This window comes from Leucopleurus acutus (assembly GCF_964270905.1).
Source record: "Leucopleurus acutus genome assembly, chromosome: 11".
Taxonomy (NCBI): domain Eukaryota; kingdom Metazoa; phylum Chordata; class Mammalia; order Artiodactyla; family Delphinidae; genus Leucopleurus; species Leucopleurus acutus.
The window spans coordinates 61,004,411-61,017,310 of NC_139152.1; positions in this window are offsets into that span (position 1 = coordinate 61,004,411).

Here is a 12,900-nt window from a genome sequence, read left to right on the forward strand (position 1 = left end):
GATAATGAAACCAACACCAAAATAAATAAATAAGCAAGCAAGCAATTCTTGCCACCAAATATGGGCTATAGTCCTCAGATTGATGATGAACCTTTTTAAAAGGTTAACTTTTTTTAACATTTTTAGAAAGGTTAAAAAAGAAAAGGTCTTTCTGAGAAACACAATTTCACAATATTTTAAGAGATATTTTCTTCTGGGCTGGTAGCCTTTGAAAGAATCCATCAGGTTGTCAAGTCAGGATGAAATAAACCCGGATCAAATGGAAAAACAACAAAGCCTAGCAAAAATATTCTGAATCTTCTCTTATTACCCTTTCTTCTGGAAAGTTCAAGCAAATAATATTAGCTTTATTCTATTTGTGGAAAACAGCTATCCACTTACAATAGTTACACATTGAAAAATATTGAAAAGTAAAACGACTTGTTTTTCATTATTTTAAGTAAACATTGTACTGTTTTACTGATAGCCTTACCCCTATGGCCAAACATGAGAGAGAGAAAGACAGAGAGAGAGAGGGAGGGAGGGAGAGAGAGAGAAAGAGAGAGAAACACAGGTGAATACTGTGCCTGTATGGAACTGGGTTGTGGCAGTTTGATGGTTTAAATAAAAATGTCCAAAAGTCAGGTCTTTTTACCTATGTATAGATACCCATTGTGCCTAAATAAACTTTTCAAGAGGAATATTTGATGCCCAATGACCTCATCTGAACTGCCACGTAAACCAATATCCTTTATATTCTGTTTGTAAAAATGGAGCTCATATAAGGCTCACAATTTTGCCATTCTGAGTCATTAAACAGTCCACAACACTTGAGATAAAGAGTTTTTAGAAAATAAGCATATTATCTGTCTTTATACCATATTATTTCAGTAGTCAAGATTCCTTCATTTTTTTACGAAGCTTCATATATGCCACACAATGTAAGCAATGTTTCATTATTACTCAAAGTTTCCTATTGCAATTTGGAAATAAAATTATTTGTGTCCACCTTAGGGGTAAATGTAGCTTCTTACGTTTTCACTTACAGAATTGAATGGCCCTAAATCCTTTGAAATTTAAATAACTTCAATAGCTAGAATATTAATTTCATTTTTGAGAACTCATACTCTTGAAGGGAAAGACCACTAATGCCAAATATGGTACTGATATATTGCCCACAGGATTATAAAACAAATTTGCTTCTGGGTTACATAATCAACTACAAATTTGGGGAAATTTCCCTTTTGGCTACTACCATACATTTCTGTAGCCTCCAAACCAGAGAAGGATTTAAGGAACATTAGGAAAAATAAGACTAATTTGGATCTAAAAATTGCATCGTTAAATCATGGCATAAAAAAGATCCAACTTTTATTCAATTATGCTCCAACAGTATAAATCTACTTAAAGTGAAAAAAAGGCCTAGAATATGATCTTTAAATATTTCATGTTGGCTCTATGTTATATTCTTTTCATGAACAGGTGAGAACATTAGCAGTTATTTTGGGTTGTTCTGTCAATTAATTGTAATACAAAAATCAGTGCTTTGGGAGAAGACCAAGGAGCTGTTGATTTGTGTTGCTTTTTTTAACAGCCAATTTGAGAGTTTTAAAAATTTTTTAAATATTAAGGTTTTATTTAAATTTTATTAAAGTGATTAATGTTTTTAAATAGTTGTGTTCTAGAGCATCAGCTTCACGAAGGAAACAGTCTTTAATCTGTTTTGTTCACTGACACCAAAGCACTTAGGAGAGTACCTGTAAAATAGTAAGCAATCAGTAAATATTTTTACCGTACCCTGAACTAAAGTCACCACATACTCAACAGAATTTGCAGAAAATAGTCATCTCTCTGATCTTTGGACATTAAGCTACCAATGTTTGTTTATTATATTCAGATTTATGTAAATAAAGTGTATTTTATTTAATAAGAATATAATGAATATTTGGGAATAATTTATTTTTCTAACTTTTTTCTTTTTGGTGTCAGATATCAGAAATTCAAAATATAATATTACAATATGCGTTCAATATTACATTCAAATTACTTCTCAATTTTATTTTAAGTTCAAGCTATGCATCTTAAAGAGCAATAGATTTATAATTATCTCAGCAATTCACATCAAGAGAGACAGTTTTCTAAAGTTGAAATCTCAAAAGATAAAGGTCTTTAAATTTTGCCTTTGAGGGTACTTCCATTTATAAAAACAATGTACTTGAACGTTTTATGTAGCACAATTTGGATATAGGAGGGATTTTGCTTCTGGCTTAGGTTTACACCTGCCATTCCCACCCCACCCCCATCCTTGCCCATGTCAAGAAAATGATAGCTCTGATTCTTTAGTGAATATTGCTTTCTCAAAGAAAATGACACAAGCTAAGGCATCTGGTTCTGTCATGTCTTTTGTTTTGTTTCAGAATAAAGATATCAAGACTTGAGAATAAACTGCAAATTGAAAACTAAAACGGTCCTTTAAAAAATGCATGCCTAAAAATTATACCCTTTTTATCATTGTTATTTAATACAGAAACTCTAGATACTGCTTTGTAAGCCCAGAGTTTATTTGTATGAATATATATAACATAATCCTAGGTAAAAGAGAGTGAGTGCATGTTTTATTAGTAATGTGGTAATGTAAAGAGAGAAGTTGCATAATTAAATTATTCCATTCCTTAGAATATTTCATTCCTCCATTAGCAACAAATTTTATTTTTATAGTGTTGAGGGTTTTTTTTATAGTTTATATATATGAATGTGTTGGGAAAATGCTAAAGAAATGTATTTCATGTAGGTTTATTCAGTCACAAATATTGGAAGAGTTCGCTTATCTAGTATGTCGTTTCTTTGTTAAGTAGGACATGATCACCATTCTGATATTATCTCAGAAAAGAACAAACCCAAAGTCTTGTGTTACTGCTGTTGTTAACAACATTGGCAACTGCTTCCCCCCTTCCCAAGCTAAATGAGGGCATTGTTTTCCATTTTCACAGTATTGTGAGAAATGACTAAGAGAATAACCATGTTATTAAAACCATTACTTGAACCAGTTCAGAATAAAACTTCCTCCTAATGTGAAAAATAAACAGACAATTCCACTTTTGTGGATTTGGTATTTTCTAAAGAATTCTTAATAGACTAGGGAAGTACCAACACCACCCAAAGATCATGTCTAATTTTGGGTGGTCTTAGTGTGACCTGGGGGTAATCTTGGAATCTCTTAAGCCTACTTTGCAGAATTAAATAGAAATTATATATACATATAATATTTTTATATTATTCAGGAAATATGCTAAGACTTACCAATCATATTGAAACTTTAAATTACCAAAGAGATTCTGCCGACTTCTATTTGCTGTTATAAAATGTAAATACCTCCATCTCTGAGATTTAGTCTGTAAACAATTTTTTAAAAACCATTGAAAGTATGTTCATGTTGATGCCAGGATGAATTTGAAAGGAAGATTTCATTATCTTTAAAGGCAATTGGAAATGGGTTTAGAAACTGTTGTCAAAATTTTGTCCCATGTCTATCAGACACAAAAACATCAACACTAGAGAAAAAATTACAAGTTACTACACTATAAAAATTCTTTGTAAAAAAAAAAAGTAATCATAATTATAATCATAATTGCAGTTCACATTTACTGAGCAGAATCTCTGGATACAATACTGTGCTAAGCATATTACATGCATTTTCTCATTCAAAATTCATGACAAAATTATGTTGTAGATATTATTCTCAGAAGTTTACAAGTTTCTATGAAATTTATAGTTTAAATTACTTGTCCTAAATCATATAGCTAGTAAAGGATGAGAACAAGATTCCAACTCAAATTTACTTTGACTCTAAATACCATTTGATTTACCATAGGTTAAGTAGGTTTATCTACAAAGCACAATAGGACTTAATTACTTGTTCTAATTAAGGGGAGAGGGCACCAGAGGAGATCTGTAAAGTGAATTTCTGATCCTGGGAGTTAATTCTGGCATTGCTGTTGAAAAAGTTTAGATAAATATAAAAGAGGTTTAAAATAGAGTAACCATAGAATCTGTGGCAAATTGAAGTTTAATCCAGATAGTTATTAGTGTCCAAGAAGGTCCAGACCAATAGGTGAGGCAGGGCTGCAAGAGGTCCAGGGACAATGGTGAACACTGTGTCTACCATATCCTAGAGACTCTGTGAGGCCCTGGAGATACTGAACAAAGGAACCAAAGAAAAGAATAAATTGTTGACTATAGAGAGGTAAAAAGAAGCCAAATGATAAAATGTCTTGAATGGCAAGCTTAAAAGTTTGCATTTTACTCTGATGTTGATAGATGTACAACTAGGAAAGAACATAGTGAGATACAAATTTCAGAAAAATGAGTCTTAGTAACAGTTCAATTTTTTTTGTTTGTTTTTTTGCAGTACGCGGGCCTCTGACTATTGTGGCCTCTCCCGTTGCGGAGCACAGGCTCTGGACGCGCAGGCTCAGCGGCCATGGCTCACGGGCCCAGCCGCTCCACGGCATGTGGGATCTTCCCGGACCGGGGCACGAACCCGTGTCCCCTGCATCGGCAGGCGGACTCTCAACCACTGCACTACCAGGGAAGCCCATAACAGTTCAATTTAATAAATATGTATTGAGATTCTTCAGTGAGCCTGGTAGTGTGCCAAGCAGTAGAAATAGAGTGATGAATGCCTGCTGGGAGACTCCAAGGGACAGTGTCCAGAAAAAGAGCAGATCTAATTAGATCATTTTATCATATTTTTGGCAGTAAAATGAAAAGACATGAATGGCGGCAACTTATCAGTTTACTTACAGCTGCCTTTCAATTTAATCCTTTCAAAAAAGGAAACTTAACTGTTTCAAAAAAGGAAAGGAGCTGATTTTTATTCATTTTCAAATTATATTTATGATATTATTAAAATCTTCTAAAGATTTATTTCAAAATTAAAGTGACTAACAGAGTGGTTGGAATTCCTCCCCACTCCTACCCAACCCATGTAAGTCCTCAAAGTTTGTTTTTTTTTCTGTGATTCACCACAACTTATAATATCTACCAAGGAACTGTTAAAGACAAATTGCGTGGTACTAGTTAGGCAGGGAAGATTTTATTTAAGACTACTGCAATAAAGGAAAGAGATGGAACTCAACTACACTGAAACAAAAGTGGTAGAGATTTTAAGCCCCGGGGTGAGCTAGTGAAAAGTACCAAAGGACATTAGAGGGGAGTTTGGTTCATGTGATTCGGCCATCTGTGTTTGCTAATTGGCACTTAAGAAAGTTAGGCTCCTACCTTCCCAGAGACTAGGAGTTAGAGGTGCTATCTTTCATGATTATTACATTTCAGAGAAATGGCTCCCGGGTCCTTGAGAAAGATATTCCTGGGTTGTAGAACTGGCAAGAGCTAGGAGAAGACTTACACTTCCAAGGGGCAGAGAAAGAATTTACACTAGCAAGTTTTCAAAAGTAAATGCTCTAAGAAAAGGGTTGTCAGGGGCCGATGGCCAGGAAGAAACATGTTTTGTGGACTTGAGGGGAATGTTAAGGCATCTTGGTCATAACCATCAGTTGGCAATTCAAAAGATAACATTCGTGTCATGAAACAGTCTCATAGTTAAACCTAGTTTAGTTGGATGAAGGATTATTCAATGGTGTGAGGCTGTAGAAGTTACTGCCTATGGATCTCAAGTGAACCATTTAGGTCAGAAGATGCTTTCTAAGGAGTAATTCTGTGTGTCCTTTTTCCACAGGTCCAACACACCGCATGTCAACACAAGAACATTTGGTGCCAAGAAAAGATGATATTAAAGGCAAATAATCTTATTTCCCCTTAATATTTTGACACTCAATGTTATGGTTGTTATGCATTATCAGTTCTAAAAAACAAGTAGGTAGATCTGAGCCTGAAGAAATTTAATTTTGGAAAATAAACCTTATAATGATATTTTTCCTAGGAATCTCATTTGTGTCATTAAGGAGTTTCACATTAAAAGGCAGTGTGTTCTCAGTAGTACTCTGTCATGTGGTGCTCTTATAATAAATTTTTAAAAACTTGTACAAATACATTTTACACAAATCAAAACAAATATAAAGCTAGTGGTATTTTATATTTTGACAGTCATCAGTTGGTTCTGAAAACATTTAACCTTAACATTAATGTAAAAGTAAAGAAAGGATATTTCTTTGTCAAAACTGAAAGAAGCAAATAAAAACAGAGCATCTAAGAGAAAATTGTCTAAATTCATTCTTCGTTAGGGAATGTGAAAATTGATGGTCTCTTCTCTAGCCCCCTGTGATGTAATGCAAACCTTTCAAGGTCTCCAGTGAAAAGAATGTCTGGTCCTTTTGTGCAGAATTTATTCTAACATGGCCTATGAAGCAGAATTATATAATTATTCCTTTACCTTTGACTTGTCCTTTTGTTTATTTCACACTAAATGACCTTGCTTCAGGCAATATTCAGCATTTGCTGCTCTATCTTTGGCTTTTCTTTGTCTCTGAATATCCAGCGGTATATACGTGTGTGTTTTAATCATTACTATCTTAGATTCTGATGCTCTCTATCAGCCATCTGTCCAGAATTCCCATGATTTTTTTAATCTTCCTGCCAGCACCCAGTGTGATAAGGAACAGCTACTGCAACAGGAGTAAACATCATTGTAGAGTGTTTAAACTGGTGCCCTTTGTTTCCAGAGAGACCAAATTACTGGTAAAATGTGAGCTCTCAGGGAAAAAAAGAAAAAAATAAAGAAATATACATTCAGTCCTTAGGTACTGCCTTCATGCTTAATCCTTTGCAATAAAATTACAGGTTTTGTTTTGTTTTATTTTTGATCAGAAAATTAGGCATATCTTTAAGTAATATACTTTCTCTTGGCCATTAAGAAAGAATTGGTTTTAAATAAGAGTTCAGTTCATTGCTAACAGATCTCAAAAGGAAATAAAAACACTGAGCCCATTGATTAAAGAAAGGTTTAATCAAAGGTTTCAGAAACTACCACCTTCAAATTACATTAAGAATCCTTTCATATGCTAGCTGTTTCATGTCACTATTCACCACTCCTAAGATAAATGTGAATTTTTCACTAATGCCAAAGAAATTTTAATCATTTTGGTGTGACGACAACACTTCCTGGCTCATAGACAAAAGTCTAAGTGTTTATCAGATTTATAACAAAAATCAAAAAAATTGAGTTTCCCTCAAAAATAAGTTACTTGATCTTGAGTTACATGATATGTCCTTATATCATTTTTTATTATAAGAAATATACTGAGAAATGAAGATTTAAACTCTATGGATTTATAATACATGCACAAAATTTTTTTTAAATGGCTCCTCAAATTTTGAATCACATTTAAGGACTATGAAAAAAAAAAGGAATTTCCTAATGAAGTACTTGGTTGGTCTGCTAGTAAAAGACTAGCTATACAGTAAATAGGGGCATGATATTTCTAAAATCTATAATAGCTTAATTCATGCTAATTTTTTGTTTGTTCTGTTACATTTGTTAATAATATATATGCTAAGTCTTTTTTAAAAACAGTGTATGTCTAGGACTCATCTCCAGATATAATTTCAAAAGTTTAGAGTTGAGCGCTGGCATTAGTTTTTTTAAAGGACACCAACAGTTTTTCTGATGCAGAGCCAGAATTAGAGATCAACATAGTAGATGAAGTTTTCAATGCTAGGAATGATGTCTTACTCATCTGTGTTGCCCTGGGATGTTTCCATGAATATGCACATAGTTAGAACACCGTACATGAGAGAGAATGAACAGAGGCTAGAAAGGTAGTAGGCCAAATTGCAGCATGACTTGAATGATAGGTTAAATACACACACACACACACACACACACACACACACACAACACACACATTAGTATTATAAAGTAAAAATAACAAAAGGGAAAAAAGGCAAATTGATAAAACAAAACATTTGATTTGTTGAGTGGAAAATTATGGAACTATAGTTAATTTTTTAAACTTTTTTGATTTCTATAAGAGCTTTTACAATTTTTTAAAAAAAAATTACTTTTACAGAGAAAAATCTGTTGGTGGATAATCAATCAACATATTTACAGCTTGAAGTGAAGTGACAGATTTATAAATAACTCCTGTGTGGTTCACATGATTGACAGTAAGAAGATGAATTAGGAGAAAAGTAGTTCTGATAAATGTGTCAGGGGACCAAATAAAAAAAAAAAGTGTAAATACCAGCAGCTGTGCACCTTGGTATTTACCCAGATGAATTGAAAACATATGCCCACACAAAACCTGAACACAAATGTTTGTAACAGCTTTATTCATAATTGCCAAAACTTGGAAGCAACCCAGCAACTTCAGTAGGTGACTGGATAAACTATGGTACATCCAGACAATGGAATATTATTCAGCACTAAAAAGATATAAGCTATCAGGCCATGAAAAAACATGGAGCAACCTTAAGTGCATACCACTGAGAGAAAGAAGCCAATCTAAGACTACATCCTATATGATTATAACTGTATGACATCTAGAAAAGACAAAACCAGGAAGACAATAAAAAGATTAGTGGTTGCCAAGATGAGGGGAGGGGTAAATAGTTAGAGCACAGAGGATTTCTAGGGCAGTGAAATTATTCTTCAATAATTGATTCCTGTCATTAGACATTTATCAAGTTCCATAGAATGTACAACACCAAGAATGAACTCTTGGGCTTCCCTGGTGGCGCAGTGGTTGAGAGTCCGCCTGCCAACGCAGGGGATACGGGTTCGTGTCCCGGTCCGGGTAGATCCCACATGCCGCAGAGAGGCTGAGCCCGTGAGCCATGGGCGCTGAGCCTGCGCGTCCGGAGCCTGTGCTCCGCAACGGGAGAGGCCACAACAGTGAGAGGCCCGCGTACCGAAAAAAAAAAAAAAGAATGAACTCTAATGTAAACTATGGACTTTGGATAATGATGCATCAATGCAGGTTCATCACTTGTTACAAATATCACTGGTGTAGGATGCAGATAGTCGGGGATGTTGTGCGTGGTGGGGGGCAGGGGATAAATGGGAACTCTGTACTTTTTGCTTAATTTTGCTGTGAATCTAAAACTGCTCTAAAATATAGTTCATTTATTAAAAATTGAGTACTAGGTACCTGGGATCCTCAATGGAAAATCCATAGTCTTTGAACATTTTAATGTTCAAAATGCATATTCAGTGATCTGTCACTTTGACGTGACGGTTTGATAAGTAAAAGAAGAAATCATGTAATACTAATTCAATTAAATTATTTAATTTTTAGACAATAATGAAAACAATTATTTTAGGGGAGAACAGGAAGTAACAAAATTTAAGATGAATATTAATGACACAGCAACCATGTTAGAGAAAATTTGTATAAATCTATAGTTTAATAGTGTCCAAGTATTTAAACAATTCATTAAATTTTGGCAGGGGAAATTGGAAGGAAGGATGAAAATTATTTTCAGTAAGGAAAATTTTAAACCACATATTTTAATCATCATAAACTGCTAAGGATTTCAATTTTTTAACAGATTCATTTAGCTCTAAATGTCTTCAAGCATGTTATAAATCCTCCAAAGTCCCTGCTTGGTACTATAGCCTTTTAATATATTCATTGTCTCTTTCCAAGTTAAGTTCGCTGTTGCTATTCAATTCATCTGTCTTGTGATTTATTTCAAAGATAAAATGAATATCTTCACTTTTCATTCATGGCTATTTAACCTTGATTTTTTAATCAAAATTTGATGTCAATTATCTATTAAAATGTATTCTTTCCCCAACCTACATATTTTCCCTTTTTACAGTAAATCCTACATCCTGACACAATCATTAAAAACTTTTTATCAGTAATTATATTTAGACAGATTTCATTTTCTGAATCTCAGTTTCTTAATAGTCTCTTAATAATCAACACTGAGCACTTCTGGACCTAGAAAAGATTCTGTTGATGCATTATGGGAAAGTGTTGGATTACCCAACCTTATTTCTCTTTTCCATTTTACCTTTCCTCTAATCCTGTTGGCATCATAGAATTTACAGGATAAATTTACACATAACCCCCCAATACAAATGGAATGTCAGGTGTGTGTGGTGTGCAGCTGAAACAGTGGTCCATTACCCAAAAGTGAGACAGAAGCCATCTTTGGAAGGTAAGTATTTACAACAAGAGGCTCAGTAAATATTTAAACCATAATAAACTATGACAGGGGAAATTATCTGTGACACAGTTTTGCCTCTGTGATCCTTCATTTCACCACCAATAAAATGAAAACAAAAAATATTTACCTCCAGAATCTCTGTGATGATTAAGTTGGAAAGTGTAAGTGAAAATTCAGTATTAGTCATAAAATGCCATATAAAAATCAAATACCATAATAATTCATAATTTTACCACTTCTGAATCATAAGAGAAAAAAGCACTTAGAAAAGGAAGACACATGCCTAAGACTTAAATGAAAATGTGAGCTATGTATGTTTATAAATCCTTTCATCTCAAATTTTTTATAATGTATGAGTATTAGGTTTGGTATCATGATGCATAAAAACAGTAAAGCCTGTTGAAAACTCCAAAACAAAGAGAAGAGCCAAGAAAAGAATATGAAGAATTTAATCAGATAGGATTCAAGTTTATCCCCAGCTTATTTGCCTTTTATTCTTCATTTCAGTTATTTACATTTCCATCAATTATCAACAAGGATGTGCATGCACCTTGAGATGTTCACAAAAGGTCCACGATACAGAGGTTCATAATTAGGTTATATGTTATATTCAGAATCCCAGGGGAACTAATAGATTCTGGAAATACTGATTAAGCAAGACGAAGAATTCTTATACAGTTTCAACTACAACAGATTTAAAGACAAGTACAAGCTTAATTTGCCACAAAACACAAAAAAGTAATTGATTGAAGAATATCTCTTTTATGCAAAATATACATTTCAGGATATAATTCAATTAATATTCTACTATATACTGACATTGTTCCTTGATCATTTAATAAAAAAATACTCTCATTGCCAGAATTTTATTTTTTGTAATATTAATAATTGAGGTAACAATGACAAAACACTTAAACTATAAGTAATATTAGTGAGTTTTTTAAGTCAAACAATTTTTCAGAACTTAAACAAATGTGGGATTCAAAATAGGTCAGTTTTGATAAATAGGCACTGAAAATTTCACAACGTAATCTGACAAGCTGATCATATAAGTGGTTTATTAAAAAAATGATACAGTTAGTGTTTGTGGATCCAACCAACAAAGGAGAAATAAGGGAAATTAAGACAGACCTATACTACACCAATATCACTGCTTTTATGATTCACAGCACAATCTGCTGCAACTCCATGAGGTCGTAATTCACAGAGGTATGGGCCTTACTTGAAGCTCCAGAGATGTTGATCATGAATTTGGCTTCCTTTGACGTGAGATGGCCAAAGCTGTTGATCCATGCACACACGCTGGTATTTACAGTTGTTTCATGGACGCTGGCCAGTCCACAAGCAGACCACTCATATGGGGAGCACCAAATGAGTTCCATCCACAGTTCTTTTACGAACTTTTAATGCCTCATGAAGACGGGAGGATCTCTTCCAAGTGCAACCTGGTCACATCAGGGCACATTCAGCAGCAGAAATCTGTTTCCAGTACAGTCCTTGGTATGGCTAAATTCCACAGTCCCTTTTTCAGCAGTCAAAAATCCATGATAAATTCTGTACAACACTGCAGTCAATAACAGCAGCACCAGACAGTATATTAATTTCTTTACCATAAAGCTGTGTGTAATTATAACTTTCTATGTGTGGTGTTATCAAAAGCATCACTGAATCTCTAAATATCAGATGTTTATGTCTGAGTAAATACATTGCTGTACAAGGTCTTTGACATGCAGGTCATGCTCTAGGACTTAGGAATATAAAGTAGTACTTGTTATGTGGCCAATCATAAAAGTGACAATTATCTTCCTAACTGAAAATAAACATGAGCATTAGGAATTAGCAGTCTCTAGGATCCTAAATGCCTCAGAAATATTGTTTATCTCTCAATTTATAGTATGACATTTTTCCTCCCTCTCATGCCCAGTACACCAGACACACTACTGCTATTGCATTTGTAGGGATGTGTAAACAGAATTTCTTCCACTTGGACTGAATAAGACACCCTGGGGGTTTCATTGGAGTGAACAAGCAGAGAGGCTTGTTCCAAGTAACCAAAGAAGGCAAGGGGCAGGGGAGAAGACCCAGTACTAAAATCATGAACACCTTATCAAGGCATTTCTGTGCTTCATGGAGACGGATGGCATATACACTTAAGACAGGGAGCTAAGACAAACGGACAGAACAACATACAGGACAAAGCACCTGATTAAATACTGCCTGAATATCTGATTAATCCTGTGAGTCAGAAATTTAAGGCTGGTCAAGAAAGCTTCCTGTGAACAACAATGCTCCTTGTTGTTTGCAAAAAAATTAATAATTAAAATAAAGGAAGGGGGTAAAAATGACAAGAGCTTTGAATGATATTTGGCACTCTGCCTCTGAAAATGATGACAAATTCTGGGATTTAAAAAAAATATATGACTCTAGTACCAAGCAGCAATTCCTATCTAAACAATGCAAGCCTGGCTGGCAGTTACCTTTCTCTCATGTTTTGTGCCTTCCCCAAGCCATTAAGTAAGAGATCTGGCCTCAGCTTGCGTGTAACCAGTAATGACAACCTCTTTGCAGTTATCTGTGTGCAAACAACCAGAGATATTCAGAACTCCAATACAGCATTTTGGAACAAAAGTAAATCAATCAAGAAATTAAATCTTTTAAAACAAATATTTTTTTCAACGAATAAGAAAAAAAATATGTCAGGGAGAAACTCGCCCTCCATGCCCCACAATTCAACATGCAGAACAGTCGACCAGTACTTTCACATCAGCAGGATGGTTCAATGCAAGT